Source organism: Sorex fumeus, unplaced genomic scaffold, assembly GCF_029834395.1.
Source record: "Sorex fumeus unplaced genomic scaffold, SorFum_2.1 ptg000001l, whole genome shotgun sequence".
In the NCBI taxonomy this organism is placed as follows: domain Eukaryota; kingdom Metazoa; phylum Chordata; class Mammalia; order Eulipotyphla; family Soricidae; genus Sorex; species Sorex fumeus.
This window is the reverse complement of record NW_026606058.1, coordinates 2,642,366-2,664,112: the sequence shown is the minus strand read 5'-3', so window position 1 is coordinate 2,664,112 and position 21,747 is coordinate 2,642,366. Positions and strand designations below refer to the sequence as shown.

General features: G+C 48.0%; 1 protein-coding gene across 2 annotated transcripts in view; it reads left to right on the top strand.

Annotated features, from left to right (window-relative positions):
* The first annotated feature begins 1,611 nt into the window (after positions 1 to 1,611).
* Positions 1,612 to 21,747, top strand: part of POGZ (pogo transposable element derived with ZNF domain) — a 50,462-nt gene continuing 30,326 nt past the window's right edge. For both annotated transcript variants that reach the window (XM_056117485.1, XM_056117471.1), the window contains exon 1: positions 1,612 to 1,715. The gene's annotated coding sequence lies outside the window, so the exon portion shown is untranslated. The remainder of the gene's footprint in view (positions 1,716 to 21,747) is intronic.

The following is a 21,747-nucleotide window of genomic DNA, read 5'->3' as shown; positions in this document are numbered from 1 at the left end:
CTGCGTGTACCGCACAGCACACCTACCCGTATGCAGGATACACCATTCGAAAAGCCAGTTCTGTGGGCCCGTTTTCAGCGCCTGGTAGTTTGCATGGATTGGATGTTAAGAATAGTTAAGAATATAACATGCATAGTTTGCATGTTAAGAAGGAGTAAATGAGGTCCACACTTCCCCAACTGTTCCCAGTCCTTTGATTTAGCATTTGGTCTGGAGCAAATATTTGTGTATTGCTTAAGAAGCAAAGACACTCTCAGATCCATGAGAAGATAGGAAAGTCCTTTCAAAGAGATAACAAAAGACAAGATGATTTCTTAGTCACTTGGAAAGAAGGTTACTTTTCGCTGGAGGAAAAATAACAGGTGGATGGTTACGAACGGATTAATTTCTTGGGGGCCAATCCGTCTTAACCTTGATTGCAGCCAAAGGTTTGTCCTACTTTGGACAAACTTGCAGGCTACCGAATGTAGCCTGCCCACAGGGCAGAGTCTGGCAAACTCCCCGTGGCGTCCCCAATATGCCAAATACCAGTAACAACGATGGGTCTCATTCTCCTCAAGAGCCTTGAATATAACCTCAGGGCAAATACCAGTAACAACGATGGGTCTCATTCTCCTCAAGAGCCTTGAATATAACCTCAGGGCTAGGATGAATGGAGCCGTTACTGGGGCCTGCTGGAGGCAATCGACGAATAACAGGATGATGAAATGAGAAAAATGAAATGGAGCCAAAGGGATGGTTGTGGAGCCTCTGGTTTCTTAAAAACCAAAGAAGTGAGCAGTGCATTACCTGGACAAGCAATTGTATGCATGGGCTCCTTTCTGGAATACAGGGGTGGGTGGAGGGGGGGGGTCCAGGACACACACACACACACACACACACACACACACACACACACAAAGGGTTTTTAAAGTTCTTAGGAGCACTGTCGCGGGGCTCGATGGCAGAATGCCTCTTGGGGAAGAGAGTGCCATCTTGTTGCCTTTGTTCCACCGACAGTCGGTGGTGCCACTGGGTCTCACCATCTGTGGATGAGGCCCCCCCCCCTCCCCCCAAGATGCAAACCCTGCATGAAGAGTGGGGAGCGCCCCCCACCTCCCCGCCAAGCCCGGGCGGGCACGTGGGAGGGGGGAGCTCCCCCCTGCAAACCCCACTCCCCCCCGTCGCCCCTCGCCCCGCCCGGGAGGCCAGCCCTGCTCTCCCTCCTCCCGGGCTGCAGAAGCGCCTTATTTATCGACTCCTTGCCGGCGCAGCCAAACTTGACGGGGGGGAACGAGGCCCGGTCCGGGGTTAGGCTGCGCGCGCGTGACGCGCCGGCGCCCGGGCCAATGGGCGCGCGCCGGGGAGGGGGCGGGCGGAAGTGACGCGCCGGATCCCTCCGCGGGGCGCGCCGGCCGGTGGGGGGAGCCGCGTCTCTCTCCGCCGCGCCAGCTCCCGCGCGCGCCGAGCCGCATTCCCGGGCCCCCCCGCCCCCTCCCTCGGGGCGCCCCCGCCCCCCCGGGAGAACCGGCCCGCCCCGGCCCCCCGGCGCCCGCCCAGAGGCGCGCCGCACGCACGCACGCACGCACGCACGCCGCCTCGGCTCCGCGGCCCCCGGCCCCGCGCCCGCCCCTGCGCCCACCCCCTCGCCGGCGGCGGCGGCGGCGGGTGCGAGGCCCCTTTAAGGCGCCGGCGCCGGGTCAGAGCAGCGGCGGCGGCGGCGACGACCACGGGAGGTGAGTGAGGCGCGGGCGGGCGGGCGGGCGGGCGCGTCCGTCTCCCCCCACCTCAAGCCCACCCCCACCCCGCCCCCGCCCCGGGTTCCGTTATCTCCGCGGGCGCCGGCGGCGCGGCCAGACAATGAGAGGGGGATGGGGCGGGCGTGGGGGCGGCGGGTGGGCGCGGGGGCGCGCGCGCGCGCGCACGTCAGGGGCCGCCGCGGGCCCGGCCTGAGGCGCCGCCGCCGCCGCCGCCCCCGCCGCGCGCGCGCCCGCGCCCGCGCGCTCCCCGCCCCCACCGCGCGGGAGCGAGCGCCGCGCGCGCCCCCGCGCGTCCCCGCGGCGTGATTTGTGGCCCGGGACCGGGCGCCACACGGGCCGCCGTCGCCGGAGGATCCTGTCGCGGTGGGCGCCATGTTCCTCCCGGGACTATTTTGTGCGCGCGCGGGAGTCCCGGGCCGTCCCCGTCCCCGTCCCCGTCCCCGTCCCCGTCCCCGTCCCCGTCCCCGTCCGCCCTGCACCGCCGCCGCGTGCGCGCGCGCTTGCTTGCTAGCTTGCTTGCTTGCGCGGGAGTGTGTGTCCCCTCCCCCCATCTGCAGGTGGGACGGCGGGAAGGGGAGTCGAGTCGGGGTCCCCGAACCGGGTGGGGAGCACCGAGCATCATCTTGGGGTCATGATGCTCGGGAGTCGCGGCCCCTGGGACTTGGCGGCGGGCTGCACCTGCAGGGCCACCCCAGCTGCAGAAGAAGTGAGTGGCAAGTTGGTGGCCGGCCCCAAACCAAAGGGACCCGGCGACCGCCGCCGCCCTCGGGGTGGGCAGGGTTCGTGCACCGCAGGGACCGCAGCCGAGGACGGGGGAGTGGTCCCCGGCTGGCCCGCCGACCTCCCCGGCTTGCCCCGGACCCTTCCCGGGCGCTGGGCGACCGGAGCTCCCGAAGTGATGGTGCTCGGACACTCCTCTCCGCCAAGGCCCGCCTGAGCCGTAGGCCCAGACAGAGCACCCGTGTTGCACCCGGTGGCCAGAGTCAAGATTGGACCAGTGGCCTGGCCCGTTACCTCCCACTGCGCTGCAGAGCTTTCTAAGAAGTCCCCGTTTTTCGAAGAGTACTCGAGAAGCGATGAGAACGGTTGACTTAAGGGAAGCTGCGGCAATAGTCCAGTGGGTAGTGGCTTGCCTTGCACGCAGCCGACCTGGGTTCCATTCCTGGCCTCCCGTTATGGTCCCCAGAGCACCGCTATTACCAGGAGTAATTCCTGAGTGCAGAGCCTGGAGCGCTGAGCATCCGGGTGTGACCCCCCCCCCAACCAAGAAAAAAAGATATTTAGAAATAAAGATCACTCGATACCCCGTTACTCATCAATTTATTCCAGCCGGTGCTAGTAACGTCTCCATTCATCCCTGTTGCGTGCTAGCGTAGCCCAGTGGTATCTGCTCGTTCTAGGAATATGCAGAGCCTCAAACCGATCATTTAGGGTCTTGAGGAAGAAGTCTGACCATCTAGTAGGTGGGCGTCCACGCGATCTTTTGACATCCCGTGGAATCCGGTCAGTAATGGCTCTCGTCCAGCGGTCGTCTCTAAACCTTATTACGTGTCCAGCCCATCTGATTTTCGATGCCTTGGCAAATGAGACAGTTTCCCTGATTCTTGAGCGTTGACGGAGATCGGAACTCCGGATTCTTTCTCTCGTTTGAGTGAAGCGTGATACTCCAAGCATAGCTCTTTCGATTCCTCTTTGAGAGACCCGAATAGCGTTCTCATCCTGTAAAATAAAGATATTTAAAAAAAAAAAACTCAGTTGAGGGTAAGCCGGTAAAGTGTTTGTCTTCCATGCGATCAATTCCAGGTTCGACCCCGGCACCCCTTCTGGTCCCCTGAGCCCCGCGCGGTGTGGCCCCCAAACCGAAAAAAAAAAAAACTCCAGCTTTTTGAGCATATGTCATTGTAGTTTTAAAAGAATCTGTGACCAAGTGGAAAGTAAATACAAAGTTCTTACCTGCCTACCAAGGTGTTATTGGTGTCAAGTGCGGGTGAGATTTTTCTGAGTTGCTTGTTTTTACAGAACATTCTTATTTGAACAACTGACAAAAGTCTAGTTTTTCACACTTGTGTGTTTCACAGATGTTTTCTTCAAAAGTGAGCTTTTCGCATTAAAGCAAGTGATTGTTGAGAGGCGGGGCCGTCAGCGGGGAGGGCTCTTGTGTGCTCACTGCACCCGGGATCCATCCCCTGCTACTCCAGCACCGCCAGAAGTAACCCCCGGCATCTCCTGGTGTGGTCCAGAAACAACAACCCAAAAAGTAATTAAAGATTTTTATTATCTTTAATCATGATTTATGAAGTTGATCGTTGAATTTTAGGATTATCATACTTCAACACCAATTCCACCACCAGTGTCAATTCACCAGTGTTCACATATTTAATCGCCTCCCCCCCAAAAAAAAAGAATTTTTAAAATTTGACAGCTTCCCAGTCTTTCATTAGTGCTAGTGATGGACATGTTTATATTGTCTGATGAAAACATACCTTGTGGTCATCAGTATTTCTAGGTCCCTCGCCTAGACCAAAAGTTAAGAAGACTGAAAATGTCCATCCCCTGGCTCTGGGGAAAAAAAGAGAAAAAGATTTCAGAATCACTGGTGGTCTTCTGAGAATCAAAGTTGTATCCATCTAAAAGTTTCTGGTGACTTTACAAATGTTACTCACTTCAGCATTCATGATTGAGGCTAATGGGAGCTGCGGTGGGTTGGAGGAAGAGTTTACAGCAGAAAAACTTGGCTTGAGTTCTGGCAGGGATATTTACTGACTTTGGGACCAGTTCCCGTATTTCGCTGCCTAATTGTAGTTCCTTGTTTCTGAGTAATACTGACACACACAGAAGACTTTATATCACGGTCCCGTCCTACCTTTTTGCGAGAGTTTGGCAGAAAATCTGCCCGGCTTATCCATCACTTAATCTTGTTTAACTTCCAGTTTGACCTCATGTAAAATGTGTTATTTAGAAGCTATAATTTGTGAGACTTCATCGAGATAAGAATATAGCACATTATAGTGGTTAGCCATATGACAATAAAACAAAATGCATTTTAGATGATGTCTTAATTTTTTTTCCCCTTACATGTTCTTTTTATTAACAGTGTTGAACTTAGAGATTTCAATGCAAACTGGAGCACGGGGACCCCGGCGCACTGGCCTCACGTGGTCTCCCAGGCACCAGTGGGTGGGGCAAACGAAATTATAAGCCCAGGGTTAGTGGATGTCTTTGTCATGATATCAGCATTATAAGCTTTGGTAGTTGACTTTGTGACATAGAACCATGACCACAGAAACTTATTTTCACATGTGAGGGGAGCATAGAGAGAGGAAATTAAATTGAAGTATCGCTAATATTTAGTGGGGTTAAGCTAAAAAGTACGAATGAATTTAGACAATGTTGTCAGTGAAAAAGCTTTTCATGGGAGAAGGACTGAAGAATTTTGACTTTTTTTTTTTAAAAAATGAGTTTAATGCTTTATTTTTTTAGTAAGCATATAACTAATATTTGAGTACTTGATAGTGTTTTTATTTGAATTTTGCTGGTAGCTAGGTGAACTGTTTGAGGAATATTAGATTTAGATTTTTAAATTTTTTGGGGGGGGTCACACCTGGCTCTGCACTCAGGAGTTACTCCTGGTGGTGCTCAGGGGACCATATGGGATGCTGGGAACCCGGGTCGGCTGCGTGCAAGGCAAACGCCCTACCCGCTGTGCTATCTCTCCAGCCCCAGATTTAGATTATTTTTACTTAAATCTAGTGTTGAAACACCTGGCTTTTGGCTGTGGGGTTGTGTATTTATTTCAGCACCAGGAAAACAACAGCAGACAACATTGTGACTCATTTAGGAGGTTCTACAACTGTCAGATTCTGTGACAAAGTGGACTATCCAAAAGACTAAAGTAGGTTTAACAATAATTTGTCTTATATCCATAGTAAAACTTGAGTCCTGTAAGTTTTCTGGAATTCACTTTGAAGCCAAAAATCTTGAACACACATATTCCTGTTTTGATGACTGTGATAGGGCTTTCCTCACCTGGAACAAGAGAGCATAGTATTATTCTGTTTTTTCCCTTGAAACATTTTTCCTGTTCCAGATTATGTTCTTATTTTGTTCGTGTGTTTTGTTCTATTTTGCTGGGGCCGAAGACCATCACCTCCCAAGTGGGAGACAGGTGCTGTACCTCTGAACGTCATTCCTGTCTATTCCAGATAGGTTCTCCTGTGTAACTCATACATTGATCCTTTCTATATCACGGTCACGGTCCTCCGTTGTTCATCGATTTGCTCGAGCGGGCCCAGTAACGTCTCCATTGGAGACTTGTTGTTACTGTGTTTGGCATATCGGGTATGTCATGGGTAGCTTGCCAGGCTCTGCCGTGCGGGCGAGACACTCTTGGTAGCTTGCCGGGCTCTCTGAGAGGGGCAGAGGAATCGAACCCGGCTCGGCTGGACTGGCTGCGTGCAAGGCAAATGCTCTACTGCTGTGCTATCACTCCAGCCCCAAGAAAACTTAAAATCATCCTTAAATAGCTTGCTAACGTGCCAGTTGTTCAAAAACATCATAGCTCTTCTATAAACTGGAACACAGTAATCACGTGTTGCGTTTCCTTCTCTTCTGCTCCTCAGCCTCACCCCCTCCTCACCCCCCGAGCACTTGATAATCACTCCTGGCAGGTCTCAGGGGACCTTATGGGCTGCTGGGGATGAACTAAGGTTGGCTGCATACAAGGCAAGCGCCATACCCGCTATACTTTCATTTTTCTGCTTTTTAAACATTCTGTGTGGTCTTCTGGCTTTGTGTATGTCTGTGAGTGATGACATTTTTAAAAAGACGTTCATATTATAGACTGCTATATTGGTTGCTTATTTCCTTAAATAAACACAATGGCCTATCTTGTGAATTTGTCTTTTTTTTTTTCACAGTGTTCTCGAACTAAATCTTAACCATCTTTTAGCCAGTTGCCTTCCCTCAACTACTGTTGTGTTTCCTGAACCTTGGGAGTTTATCTTGGACTTAGGGTAGGGGGTAAAAGGCCCTCCCGTTGATCGTCGATTTGCTCGAGCGGGCCCAGTAACGTCTCCATTGGAGACTTTGTTGTTACTGTGTCTGGCATATCGAATACTCTCAGTAGCTTGCCGGGCTCTCCGAGAGGGGCGGAGGAATCGAACTCGGGTCGGCCATATTGGCCGTTTGTAAGGCGAACACCCTACCCGCTGTGCTATCGCTCCAGCCCAGGAATCAATGCCAGAGCCTGCCTTATGTACGGAGGTATATTCCCTCCCATTCCCTTAGCTATGTCCCTGGTTCCTGAGAATGAAACTCAAATGCTGGAGTCAGGGTGATCTTTATTGAGAGTGGTGTTTCTTGTTTTCAACACGAAAGTCATAGAAAAAGCCTGTAAGCTGGTAAGTTTGGATTACTGGCTAACAATTTTCTGTTTAAACTTATCACAGTCATAATCTTTGACTTTTAAGTAAGAGATACCTGTGTAGTTTGGAGTTCATATATAACAATACGACTTTGAGAAGCAGGGAAATAGTTCACATTCCTGCCCGCCGAAAAGATGAGTTAAAAGTTGAGGGACTGGAGAGAGAGTCTAGGAGCCCAGGTGCTGGCCTTGTAAGCAACTAGCCACAGTTCCATTTCTGGTAGTGCATGTGGTTCCCTGAATAGGGATGGGAGTGAGCCCCGAGCCCAGGGCCAGGAGTAGCCTCTAATCACTGCCAGGTGCCCCCCCCCAAAAAAAAGTTTAGAGGGCAAGAAGATTTAACATTTAACAGAAGCAATCCATTGGAGAATTATAGACCAGACACTTTAGAAGTGGAGATAAGATTAGAGACTTTGGAAACTTATTTCCAAAAAACTGATTCACCAGTGATGTCATCAGTAGTGATAACAGCAAATAACGCTGTTGCAGGCAAGGGAAACAAGGTACCACGGTGCTTGCCTTACACCTGTGCTGGACCTGGAGCTCCATCTAATGGTGCTCAGCCCGATCCCTGCTGGGTATGGAACTCTGTAACCCCAGCACCTGGGCTGGGGTTCTGGGTCAGGCCTGCAGAGTACAGTATCCTGAGCACAGCCTGGGAGGCCTCTCCCCAGAAAGAGAAAGCTTTCATAGTAACTACAATTTTAGAAAATGAACGTGATGTCCCAGTTTTATCAGAAGAAATCACATATTTTGTCAAGAATGACAAAAACTGTCAATACAAAGGTAAAATAGATTGGATACGTTTGTGGGTGAAATGAACTCGATGTATATGAATCTTAGGAAAGTTCTCTCTGTCTAAGGATATGACTATTTGAAGGTTCATGGGACTTTTGCTCCACTTCACTGTTACAAAGAGTAAATGTTTTTTTTCCTGTACTTTTGTTTTGGGGGGCCTATACCTGGTGATGCTCAGGGCTTGCTCCTGGTTGTGCTTGGAGGATTATGTGGGGTGTGGGCCCTCCCCACTGTCCTATCGCTCCATCTTCTTGAAAAGAAATTGTCTTTAGGCCAGGGAACTAGCTCAAAGGGCTGGTGTACATATATATTTTTTTAACACTTTTTTTTTTTGTGGGTCATACCCGGCGATGCACAGGGGTTACTCCTGGCTCATGCACTCAGGAATTACTCCTGGTGGTGCTCAGGGGACCATATGGGATGCTGGGAATAGAACCCGGGTCGGCTGCGTGCAAGGCAAACCCCCTACCCGCTGTGCTATCGCTCCAGCCCCCCCTGGTGTATATCTGCTTGTGGGAGGCCTGGATTCAACCACTCACCCCCATTACGAGTACCAGAAATGTCTCTGGACGTTGCTGCTGTCTGCTGGGGTTCAGATTGCCTTTATTTGAGTACCAATAAGTTGGATAAAAATCTGTTGGCAGGGGCCAGGAGATAGCTCAAAGGAATCTTGCACTTGTATTGCATGATTCAGATCCCTGGCATGAGGGATCTCAAGTAACACCCTGAGCAGTAGCTGCTAAACACAGAACAGCAAAGGTTCATTGGTGTCTGGGAAAATTCCTCCATGATGTTCTAATGAGCGAAAATGTTCCTTTATGTAAGCGATGTCTGTACTGTTGTCAAACATTCAGCATATTTGGACTCTCAGATGTGGGTTTGACAAAACTGGCATGATAGAGGTGGTTTTTTTTTTAGCTCTATATATAATTTTCTTGATATAGAAATTTGAAAGCAAGCTATCCATAGCGTATCTGATATGCCAAAACCAGTAAATAAAATGGATCTCATTCCCCTGACCCTAAAAGAGCCACCAATATGGCAGCGTTAAGAAGGATGAGGAAGGAGATGATAAAATCGCAAGGCTGAACTAGGCTGCCAAAATGAAGAAGGACTAAAATGACTGTCTGTACTTTAAATGCACTTACGCTGGCATCAATTGCATCCATCGAGGACCTGATGGTACAAGCGCAGAAGATCAAGTACGACATCATTAGTCTGACCGAGATGAGATGGCATCAATCACATTGCGCCGTTTTCGACCCTGGAGAAGATACTGTTCCTTGGAACGTGCGACAAAAGAGGCATTGGTAGTGTTGGTGTCCTCGTCAACACGAACTTGGTCATGAGCATTGTTTCATTTGAATGCCTAACGACCCAAATCGGACGATTACAGTTGAATAGATGTGGCTCACTGCCGGCAGTTTCTATCTTCGTTGTCTATGCACCAATATCCAATTATGATGAAGGAGAAATTGAGAAGTTCTACATGGAGCTGGAGAAGTTCTATAAAGAGGACTACACCTTCTACAAGATCATTGTCGGAGATTTTAATGCCAAGATAGGATGGAGAAGGTCAATCGGAGAACTCCACGTCGGGACCCATGGCCTAGAATGGAATGAACAGGGTGAGAAACTGGCTGAGTTCATCATGTCGATGTGTAGTTCCAGAAGGCCAAATCTAAACGTTAGACATGGGAGTCTCCCGGTGGACAATTCCACAATGAAGTTGACCACATCATATTCAGTCGAAGGTTTTGCCTGACCGATGTTGCTCTTGTCCCAAAATTCCAAATGGGATTGGACCACCATCTCCTTCGTGCAAAATTCTACTTCACGGAGCGGGGAGAAAGGACTGTGAAGAAGAAGAGAGCTCCCAGAATGACCACCAACTGGGAGCTCTTTGGCACTATTGCAGCAACATGGGAATGCCATCATTGATGACATTGACAGAGAATACAATGACTGGTTCAGCACCTCCATGATTGTGCGAGGAACACCGAGGGAGAGAAAGCCATTACTCCTGTCTTTAAAGACTCTTGAGCTCATTTGCAATGTGGCTTGGAGCTTGCCTCAGGCAACCGCAAGTGAATGTCCGAGCTCGCAAGGCAGTGCAGAGAAGTGATAAAGGAAGACCTCAAAGAGAAAAGAGCAGCAGTGCTGGTAGATGCGGCAGAAGCCGGGAAAAGCATTCGCAGCACCAGCCTGTCCTTCGCCAGCTACAAGACCGAGATGACTGCCCTCCGACATCCCGATGGATCTATCACATCTTCCAGAAGGGCAACGGAGAAGATTCTCCATGACTTCTACTTGGATCTCTTTGATAGCCACGTCCACCTACCCACATACTAAATTCCACAGGATGGATATGTTGTTCCCAGTGTTCTCCCTTCCGAAATCCGACACTCCATTTCGTCGGTAAAGAAGCACCAGGCCCAGACAAGGTCAGACCCGAACACCTGAAGAACCTGTCGTCAGTACTCAATACACTGGCTCAGCTCTTCACACGCTACCTGTCTGAATGCAAGGTTCCGTCCCAATGGAAAACTAGCAGGACCATACTACTGTACAAGAAGGGAGACATCCATGACATTGGCAACTATCACCTGATCTGCCTGTTGTCTGTCGTCTACAAGATTTTCACTCAAGTCATCCTGAATAGGATTGGCAGAACACTAGATGAAGGACAACCATGCGAGCAAGCCGGGTTCCGCAAAGGATTCAGCACCATCGACCATATCCACACAATAGCCATGCTCATTGAGGTTTCTCGGGAATTCAAGATGCTGCTCTAACGTACATTGATTTAAAGAAGGCCTTTGATTCTGTTGAGACTGAAGCAGTCATCAAAGCCCTAGCCAAACAGGGTGTTCAAACTCAACATCAGGATCCTCCATGAACTGGATTACAGATTCACTACCAGGATCTCACCATTCTACAAGGAAGTGATCATCAATGTCAAGAGAGGGGTTCGGCAGGGTGATACCATTTCACCGAAACTCTTCAGTGCCACCCTCGAGAACGTCATGCGATGACTGGAATGGGAAGGAATGGGAGTGAAGATAGACGGTCAGCAACTACACCATCTCCATTTTGCTGATGACATTGTTGTAATAACACCAAACATTAGCCAAGTGGCTCAAATGCTGGCCGACTGTGAGTGTGGAAAGGTCAGACTACAGCTGAATCTCACGAAGACAATGTTTATGATAAACGGTCTTGTTCCTGACATTCCATTCTCTCTCAGTGGAACGAATGTCTCCAAATGCAACAGTTATGTGTACCTAGGTCGAGAAGTCAACATGAAGAATGACCTGGCACCTGAGTTGCGCAGGAAGAAGAGAGCGGCTTGGAACACCTTCAAGAGCATCAAAGTTGTTAAGAGGACAAAGAACCTCCAGCTCCAGGCACATCTCTTCGACTCCACTAACATACACCTCAGAGACCTGGGCCCTACGCAGACAGGATGAGAAAGCTATTCGGGTCCCCCAAAGAGGAATTGAAAGAGCTATGCTTCGAGTATCATGCTTCACTCCAGTGAGAGAATCCAGAGTTCCGACCTCTGTCGACGATCAAGAATCAGGGATGCTGTTTCATTTGCCAAGGTGTTGAAAATCAGATGGGCTGGACACGTAATGAGATTTGGAGATGACCGCTGGACTAGAGCCATTACCGGCTGGATTCCATGGGACGTCAAAAGATTGTGTGGCCGCCCACCTACGAGATGGTCAGACTTCTTTGTCAAGACCCTGAACGATTGGTTTGAGGCTCTTCGTGTTCCTAGAATGAGCAGACACCATTGGGCTACACTAGCACGCGACAGGGACAGATGGAGACATTACTGGCGCCTGCTCGAGCAAATCGATGAATGACGGGATGTCAAGTGATCAAGAAATTTGAAACTCAATCATTATAGGTCTTTTGCCCTAATTCTCCCTTCTGCCCTCATATCCAGTTTGCTTGCTGGAAAACCTTAATTTAGTTGGGGGGCATTTAGGCTGCAGCTCGAGATGGCGATATTGTACTATTGCCCACTCATTGCTGGGGGATTGTTCCTGACTCAGCCTGGGGGATCAAGCAGTGTTAGGGTAACGTTTTGCTTTTGGTTCGATTTTGATTTTGGTTTTGATTTTGGTGTCACACCTGCTGGTGCTCAGGGCTTACTGGTTCTGTGCTCAGGGATCACTCCTGATTCACTCGGGGGCCATATGAGGCTCCTGGATCGAACCCAAGTCAATCACGTGCAAGGCAGATGATCTGTCCTGCTGTGCAATCTCCTCAGCCCCTTGGTGTTTTTCTCTTAGGTGGTGGTTGTGACTTTACTTTTTTTACTCTGTGTGTATGTTAATAAAAGAACCTTACTAGCTATGTTCTATGGATCGGTTTTTATTATTAGAGAATTTTGATATCTTTGATGAATACCAAGGCATACCTAAGTATTCACAAAAGAGTACTAAGAATACCTTGGAGTACTTTAGTATTCAAATATCTTAGTATACAAGAAAGAGCAGGTTTTTTGTTTTTGTTTGGGGCCACACCTGGTGGTGTTCAGGGAATTATTCCTGGCTCTGCTCAGGAGAGATGTCTCAGCCGAGGTGCTTAAGAACAGCATGTGGCGCTGGGAATTTGCACCGGGGTTGCAGCCGCATGCGTGGCAAATTCCTTTCCTCTGCTACTGCCTGCTGCTGTCTGTCCCAAAGATAAGTCTTGAGAAATAATCGTTGGCCAGAGGGACATTGCAGGGGTCGCTTGCTTTGCTATGACGGACCCGGTCCATCCCTAGCACCACACGCCACTCCAGAACTGTCAGTAACTCCTAGCGACTCTCGGCATGGTCCCCCCCAATGAATGTTTATGAAAAGACTTGAGTAAAACAAAATGTGCCTCCTTTGCTAACCTTTGATTGTTCTTAATTTTTGTAGCTATATGTAAACTATGTTAATCAGGAGACATTAAGGAATCTTGGAGTAGGAGAGCAAATACATAGAGCCAGCAGGGGAAGTGTGGAAATAATGAGAATTGTTGATAACTCTAAGGTACAAGACTAAAATAGCATAAAAAATTCCGAAGAAAGTTTTTTTTTTTTAAGTTTTAAGACAAGTTATTTGTGGATATGGAAGTTTTCTATCAAATGACCTAAAATTAGGATGGCTGAGTAATGTTCCCCCCGCCCCCCCAGTAGTCCCTGAGCACCTTCTAGTATGGCCCAGATCAAAAATAAATAAAATGAGCAGATGGCCCCAGCATCTCGAAGGTGGTGGAGATGGGGAATATCATTCTCTGCCCGGAGGAGGGAGGGCTCTGGAGAAATGGCAGGTTCTACGTGTGGGTCAAGACACAGCTGTGATATGAGTCTGGACTGTCAGGAACTATCAAACAGGTATTTTACGGTCTTTTTTTTTTTTTTTCTTCTTCTTTTTGGGTCACACCCAGCGATGCACAGAGGTTCCTCCTGGCTCTGCGCTCAGGAATTACCCCTGGCGGTGCTCAGGGGACCATATGGGTTGCTGGGAATTGAACCTGGTTTGGCCTCATGTAAGGCAAACACCCTACCTGCTGTGCTAGTGCTCCAGTCCCTCAAACAGGTATTTTATACTATACTACTAAGGGCTGTGTCAGGAGAAATTGCCACTCACCAGAATAGAACACTTAAAATATCAGTGAAGATCGGTGGCAGGGCAACCTGGCCTTGCCTGCATGAGGCCCAGTCAGGAACCCCTCAGCACCACGGCTGAAATGCGTGACCTCCTTCGTGGCAAGAGGGGACTGGAAAATAACTGCAGAACAAGGCAGTTAAGCATGTTTTGATCGTGTTTTCATAACAATTGATAAATAAGCTTAAATGTTGAAAACAAAAGATTCAAGAGGGAAAGAATGACGGCACTTGCTGTGATTGGGTCCCAGAGTAGCTAGTAGAATTTGTGCTTTTTGGGTCACCCCCAACAATGCACAGTGGCCACTCCTGGCTCATGCACTCAGGAACTACTCCTGGCTGTGCTCAGGCGACCATATGGGATGCTGGGAATCAGACCCGGGTCGTCTGCGTGCAAGGCAAACGCCCTCCCCGCTGTGCTATCACTCCAGCCCCAAATTTGTGCATTTTGAAAAAAGAATAGACTAGTTCCAGTTGGTGATAAAGGGGTGATCGATTGAGAAAGACTGGGTCAGTCGTGAGCAAGAGGCCTTCCTGCTGTCCTCTCTCTTGGGGCCATAAATTTGCAGTTTTTATACTGAGTTTGCTAATTGTTGGGTTTAGATTGCTAGCTTTCTTGTGGTGTGACCTGTTTTTGTGTGTGTGTGTGTGTGTGTGTGACCTGTCTTTTCAAGGTAACTTTTTTTTTTAATTAGTGAGACATCATGAGGTACAGTTGTAGACTTATAAATTTTTGTGCTTGGGTTTCAATTATACAATGATCAAATACCCATCCCTCCACCGGTGCCCATTTCCCACCACCACGGATCCCAGTATCCCTCCCACCCCCCAACCCCCCATCCCACCCTGCTTCTGTGGCAGGGCATACCCTTTTGTTCTCTCTCTCCTTTTGAGTGTTGTGGTTTGCAAAAGAGGCACTGAGTGGCAATCATGTTTGGTCTATAGTCTACTTTCAGCATGCATCTCTCATCCTGGGAGGATCCTCCCAACACCTTTATTTGGTGCTCCCTTCTCTATCTGAGCTCCCTTTTCCCCTAGCATGTGTGGTTGGCCTCCAAGCCATGGAGTAAAATTCCTGGTACTAATCTTGGCCATTCTTGGGTGTTGGTCTCCTATTTTGTCAAGGTAACTTTTTACACTGAGCTTAGAGGTACTGAACTGACAGAGATCATCACATTATCAAATAAAGTTTAGGTCAGAACTGGTAACTTTTGTGGGGGTGGGTTAACACTGACAGATTACAAGTGGGGTTATCTGAGGAATCTTTCTCACTTGTGAACAAACCCCTGTATGCCATCTTTTCAAATGTCTCCTTTCCTGTTTCAGAGTATCTTTTTCATGGGAGAATAACTTGACTTTGACAGTCAGATGGAAGGAACTGCAGCTTCATAAAGACTATAAATGCTTGAGACAAAAGAATGGGTCTTTTAGATACAATATTTCATTATTAATATTCTAAAATATAAAGTATTTTTTTAAATATTAAAAAAAACATCCACAACCAACAATTTGCTCTGAGTTAGTTCTACTTATTCCAGAGACAAGTTCACTCATAGCTCATCATTCATTATGGAGCTGTTTGCAACTGTTGGTCGTAGCTGAAAATACGTCTCTCATGTGTAAAAGTTACCATTTACTCTTTAAATTTATTCTCTTGGGCATTTGGTACTTACCTTGGCCAATGGGCTCTTAAAGCTACATTGCAGATGGCCTGTGGCATAAATTTAATTAGAAAAAAGTTTTATATGGTATCCTGAACCTACGTGATAAAACACGAACCCTGCAATATGTATTTGAGTTCATTTTAGTTTTATTATTTTAATTTGTTTTGGGGTCACGCCTGATGGTGCTCAGGACTTACTCCTGGCTCTGCTCAGGGATCGTTTTCTGTTGATTCTCGGGAGAACATGCTGGGGACGGAAGCGGGCCAGCCACCTTCGAGGCAAGTGCCCTGTCTGCTGAACTGTCTCGCGTTTCATTTTTAATTCCGTTTCTTGCTAACATTGTGTGTATTAATACGAAACATACACATTTAGGTTGATTCCTTAGCTATTGTTCTTTTCTGTTCTCCCCCTTGTGGTTTTGGTTTGAAAAGATAGGATATTGGAGCCTAGCTAGAATCAGGTTACAAGTGCATTTGGACCTAACTTTTAAAAAAACATTTTGATTTCATAAAGTAGTTCACAATATTTGATTATTTTTAATATTCAAACATCAATCCCTCCACCATTACACCTTCCTACTACCACATTTCAGATGTTTCCTTCCCGATCCCCAATCCCTGCCCTAAGTCAGAACGGAAATAAGGTATTTTGTATTGTTTGTTATGAACAACCATTGAAAATGCTACAAAAGGGTGTCCGTAGAGGAAAGAGTGTGAAGATGGCTGTACTTCACCAAGGGGCCGTTAAGCCCCTATAAGAGATCACTAACATGTTAAAAGTTGAGCCTTGTGTGTTTTTATATACATATACATACATATCTGTAAAAAAGAGATATTTTTCTTTAAGATTGGTTACCTCCTACTTTGAACCCTATCAGATGTGGTGCGGTACTCTTGGAATATGGGTAGGGTGTGTCTTACGAAGTGTGGCGCCGCCGTGAATAGGTTCACAAGGGTGAGGCTTGGTCACAGTGTGCAGAGAGCGGCTGTGAGCAGGGCAGCGGTTGAGTTCTGGAGATTTTCGGCTGCGGAGCTGGGTCCCTTGGGGTGGGGAAGGTTCTCACCCACCCCCCTCTGGGGTGTCCCGAGTGAAACAGCCTGGCGCTGGGTCTGGCGGTGTGGTTATGGCAAGTTAGACCTAACTTTTTTTTTTTAATTTTGTAGTTTTATTAAAGTATAATTTTTTTAAATTTTTTTTATTCATTTTTTAAAAAAATTTTTTTATTATTAGTGAAACACCATGAAGTACAGTTGTAGATTTACAAATTTTTGTGCTTGGATCTCGGTCATACCACGATCAAGTACCCATCCCTCCACCAGTGCCCATTTTCCACCACCAGGATAATATCCCTCCCCCCCATCCCCCCATCCCCCCCTGCCACTGTGGCAGGGCATTCCCTTTTGTTCTCTCTCTCCTTTTGGGTGTTGTGATCAGCAAAAGAGGCATTGAGTGGCAAACATGTTCAGTCCATAGTCCACTTTCGACATGCATCTCCCCTCCCTCCTGGGAGGGACCACCAAACACCCTTTATTTGGTGTTCCCTTCTCTATCTGAGCTGCCCTTTCCTCTAGAATGCCCAATTGTCCACTAAGCTACGGAGTAATCCTCCTGGTGCTGATCTCAGCTATTCTTGGGTATTAATCTCCTATTTTGTTACTTTATATCCCCCAGATGAATGCAATCTTTCTATGTCTATCCCTCTCTTTCTGACTCATTTCGCTTAGCATGATACTTTCCATATTGTACCACTTGTATGTAAATTTCATGACTTCATCTTTTCTAAGAGCTACATAGTACTCCATTGTGTAGATGTACCAAAGTTTCTTTAACCAGTCATCTGTTCTTGGGCACTCAGGTTTCTTCCAGTTTCTGGCTATTGTAAAGAGTGCTGCAATGAACAAACAAGTGCAGATGTCACTTCGACTATACATTTTTGCCTCTCTGGGATATATTCCCAGGAGTGCTATTGCCGGGTCAAATGGGAGCTCAATTTCTAATTTTTTGAGAATCGTCCATACTGTTTTCCAGAAGGGCTGAACCACTGGACATTCCCACCAACAGTGAAGGAGTGTCCCTTTCTCGCCACATCCGCGCCAGCATCGGTTGCTTTTGTTCTTTTGAATGTGGGCCAGTCTCTGAGGTGTGAGATGGTATCTCATTGTGGTTTTGATCTGCATCTCCCTGATGATTAATGATGTAGAGCATTTTCTCATGTGCTTTTTTGCCATTCGGATTTCTTCTTTGAGAAAGTTTCTGTTCATTTCATTGCCCCATTTTTGGATGGGGTTGGATGTTTTCTTCTTGTGGAGTTCAACCAGTATTTTGTATATCCTTGATATCAACCCCTTGTCAGATGTGTATTCGGCGAATATTCTTTCCCATTCTGTAGACTTAGACCTAACTTTTAACACAATCTGTGATCTGGGTTAATTAAGCCAAACCCCAATCAAATGAGTCACCAGCGGTACACTGGAATCAGTGTATTAAAAGGAGCACTTAAGGGGCTGGAGCATAGCGGGTAGGGCGTTTGCCTTGCACGCGGCCGACCCAGGTTCGATTCCCAGCATCCCATATGGTCCCCCGAGCATTTTTGACCTGAGGACCCTGAGAACCTTTCCACGTAAAGGCTTTGAGCGGTGATGCTCTGTCATTCCAGGATGAGGAAATTGACCTTTAGCCAAAAATACTGAAGGCCAGAAGCAGTGACTTTTTGTTTATGTTACAGAGATGTAGGCTTTTTTTTTTTAATCAAAGAAAGTTGTAATTTAGACTTCTTTCCAGTTAAAGGCTGACTCTAAGATCATGGTGTGATACAAACTAGTAACAGTACTGGGATTAGAACGTGACAGGTGAGACTCATTTTAGGTGCAGATTTCCAGGTACTGCAAGAGATTGAGTAATCAAGATACTGTATCCTTCATGTGATATAAAGAAACATAAATGCCCGAAGGCGATAGAAACAAAGAGGTTGAGGACTGGTCTTCAGGTTGAAGACTGGTCTTCAGCAGGAAGCAGGCCCTGGAATGGGGGGTAGAATGGAGGGGTGCCTGGAGGGTTGGGGAGATAGGTCAGGGAAAGGAACACTACAGCAGTGTCACTGTCCTCCCGTTGTTCATCGATTTTCTCCAGCGGGCCCAGTAACGTCCCCATTGTGAGACTTTGTTGTTACCGTGTTTAGCATATCGAATACATCACGGGGAGCTCGCCAGGCTTGGCCATGTGGGTGAGATACTCTCGGCAGCTTGGCGGGCTCTCCAAGAGGGGCGGAGGAATCGAACCCAGCTCAGCTGGGCTGGCTGCGTGCAAGGCAAATGCCCTACCGCTGTGCTGTCACTCCAGCCCTACACCAGTGATGGAGATAAAAAGGAGGCTGTTGTAGAGGCAAGCTGAGGGACTGGCAGAGGGAAACGAACACTGGTGAAGGGAAGGGGTTAATGGAACATTAAACGCCTGAAATACAGTCATAAACAGCTTTGCAATTCATGGTGATTTCGATTTTAAAAGCAGTTATCCGTGCAAAGGAAATCCTTATTAATCAAAATACAGGACTTTAGCTTTATACGTAATATATCCCCTTCCCTAGCCTGTTGTATGATAAACTTTGGGGGGAGGGTCTTTGGGCTGCACCCAGAAGTGCTCAGGGCTTACTCCAGGTTCTTCATTCAGGGATCATTCCTGGTGGTGCTCAGGGAACCATATGGGATATTGAAGATCAAGCCTGGGTTGGCTGCTTGCTGCTCTGACCCTGCATCGGAAGCTTTTCTAATCATTATCGTTGCTGTTATTTTGGTTTTCTGGGCTTTACAAGGTGAATTCAGGGGCTGCTCCCAGCTTAGTACTCAGGGGACAAGCAAAGGCTACGATTGAACCTTGGATTCATTAAAACCATGTGTTCCACGCCTTTGAGCCATCTCCCTGGCCTCTTTACAATTCTTAGTTATTACAGAAATTTCTGCAGACTATTCTGCAATAATATGGTTTAGTATTTGTTCATTGTTTATTGAGAAACCCTGTTTCTCGGCCCAGATATTTATGTTTCATAGTTCAGGAATGCAAGTCAAGTTTCCAGGGAACTTAGCCCAAGGACTTTCTTAGGTTCCAAAATTGCTTTGTACTCTGAAAGACATCAGCCATGCACAAAAATTCCCAAAACTCTCTTGGAATTATAATTTCTGCAGAAATTTGCACATCCTTTCTGTTTTGGTTCAGCCAGAGTTGCTCTGACTCTTTCATGATTGCATGGAAGCCTTTAAGAATAATGAGTATGGACCAGACGATAGTACAGCGGGTAGGGTGTTTGCCTTACATGCAGCCGACCTGGGTTCAATCCCCGGCATCCCATCTGGTCCCCCAAGCACCGCCAGGAGTAATTCCTGAGTACACAGCCAGGGTGTGACCCAAAAAAAAGAAAAAGAAAATTAAATAATAATGAGTGCTTCACTAGTGAATGCCCAAGTAGGTGAGCACTGACAGCGTCTCTGGGCCTGGGACACAAAGGTCCTGCCCACTGTACCAGAGACCCACTTGATTGTCGAAGCGTAGGAGCTGTTCCCTCGGCCACATTTCCAGGCTTGGGATGAAGCGAGGTTATATTCTTCAAGGAAATAGAAAAAATTCACCCCAGTTTCCACCGGGGTTGGGGTCCCGTCTTTCCGACTCAGAAGAGAATGTCTGCAGAAGGCAGATGGTGAAGCCAGGCAGTTTTCAGTGAGGTAGGGTGCAGATTCTTAGGAGAGAGTGGGCTTTTCCTGAGGAGAGCGAGGACCCCCAACAGAAAGGAAAGGCCTCTTCGGGAGTCTGGGCCAGCTGCACGCCAGTGCCTGGACCCCTCAGGAGAGCTGGTCGTATGTTTTTCAAGGACTTGTAGGCTTGGGAGTTTGATTTGTTCCCCTCAGTCTGTCATTCCTGTCATCAGTGACCACAGTACGTAGCTTGTCGGAGGGTGATCCTTTCTCAGGTTCTGTCATGTCTCAGTTTTAGGTCTTTTTGGCTGTCCCTGGAATTTGCTCCTTAGAGGACTCCCTGACTGACTTCCTCACTCCCAAGGCCAGAAAGCAGCGCATCTGCAGTTTAGTCAGAAGCCTTGAAGCTGTGGCAGTTATTCTGAAAAATTGTTCTGGGGGCATGGTGCTGCCAGCAGGTCCGTGTGTACCTGAGGGGCTTCCTGATACCCCAGAATTATCACTGTGTCTTTGGCCGGACTCAACAACTTGGGGCCAAGTTTACCAAGAAATTAAATGGCCGAAAGTTAGGTATGTGGGAGCCACACCCACAAACTACCTCCGGCTCAGATGTATAAGTTCATTTGTCAGCCTTACTTCAGAGACCCACAAATTTCGAAAGCGATCAAAAGCCACCGTTAATCCTGGACCCATGCATGGCTGAATAGACCAGGGTAAGTTGTAGGGGGGCAGCTTGGCTAGGGGGCCTGCCCAAGCAGAACCCCCAGCAGCTGCTTGCTTCCATGGTCCAAAGTCACCTCCACACCCCCCGTCTGACTCCACCATCTCAGGACGGACCTCATTAAGATACAATCTGCCGAAAATTCGGGTGCGGGCTTTGTGAATGAAATCTCCAATCTTTCTTGGAGTCAGAATGACTGCCCCCGCCACCTCCGTGTACTTCTGGAATCCTCGGCAGTCACACCTGTACCCCAAGTGGCCAGCCTTACCATCCTGATAAAAATACTGAATGCCCTGGACAAAAACCATGACCTCTTAGCACCTGGATTGCGAACCATAAATGCTCTAAAGGAGAAGGAGAGAGAGAGCGAGAAGGAAAGTGCCTCCCATAGAGGGAGGCTGGGGGTTGGGGAACCGGGGTCTTGGGGGGGGGGTGGTAGGGAAACGGGACATGGGTGGTGGGAAATGTACGCTGGTGGGGGGATGGGTGCTGGATCATTGCGTGACTGAAGCCCAATTATGAACAGCTTTGTAATGGTCTCTCTCACGGATAGTCAATTAAAAAAATTTTTTTTAAAAAAGTAATGTAGAGTTCATGCCCAATTCAGTCAGCTTAATCAGTGGCTGAATAAATAGCGTACTCCTGCATTAAAGATGAAATTGTGAGATTAGAGCGATAGCACAGCGGGCAGGGTGTTGGCCTTGCAAGTGGCCGACCCAGGTTCAATTCCCAGCATCCCATGTGGTCCCCCGAGCACTGCCAGGAGTAATTCCTGAGTGCAGAACCAGGAGTAACCCCTGTGCATCGCCGGGTGTGACCCCCTCCTCACCCCCCCCCCAAAAAAAAATCATTCTTCCTGACTGGATAAAATGGGTTTCCAGTATAAGCATCATCATTCTGAACCCTTAGGAATGGTGAGAACAGGATGGAATAGAGAGTGCGCCTTTGTGTTGAGTTGCTAGTAGATTCAAGAATCTGAGTCTGGGCGAGAGGCTATTTCTTAAGAGCTTGGGCCTCATGCTCACCTGGCATTGCCCCCTTAGCACCACCTGGCATGGCCTTGAGAGC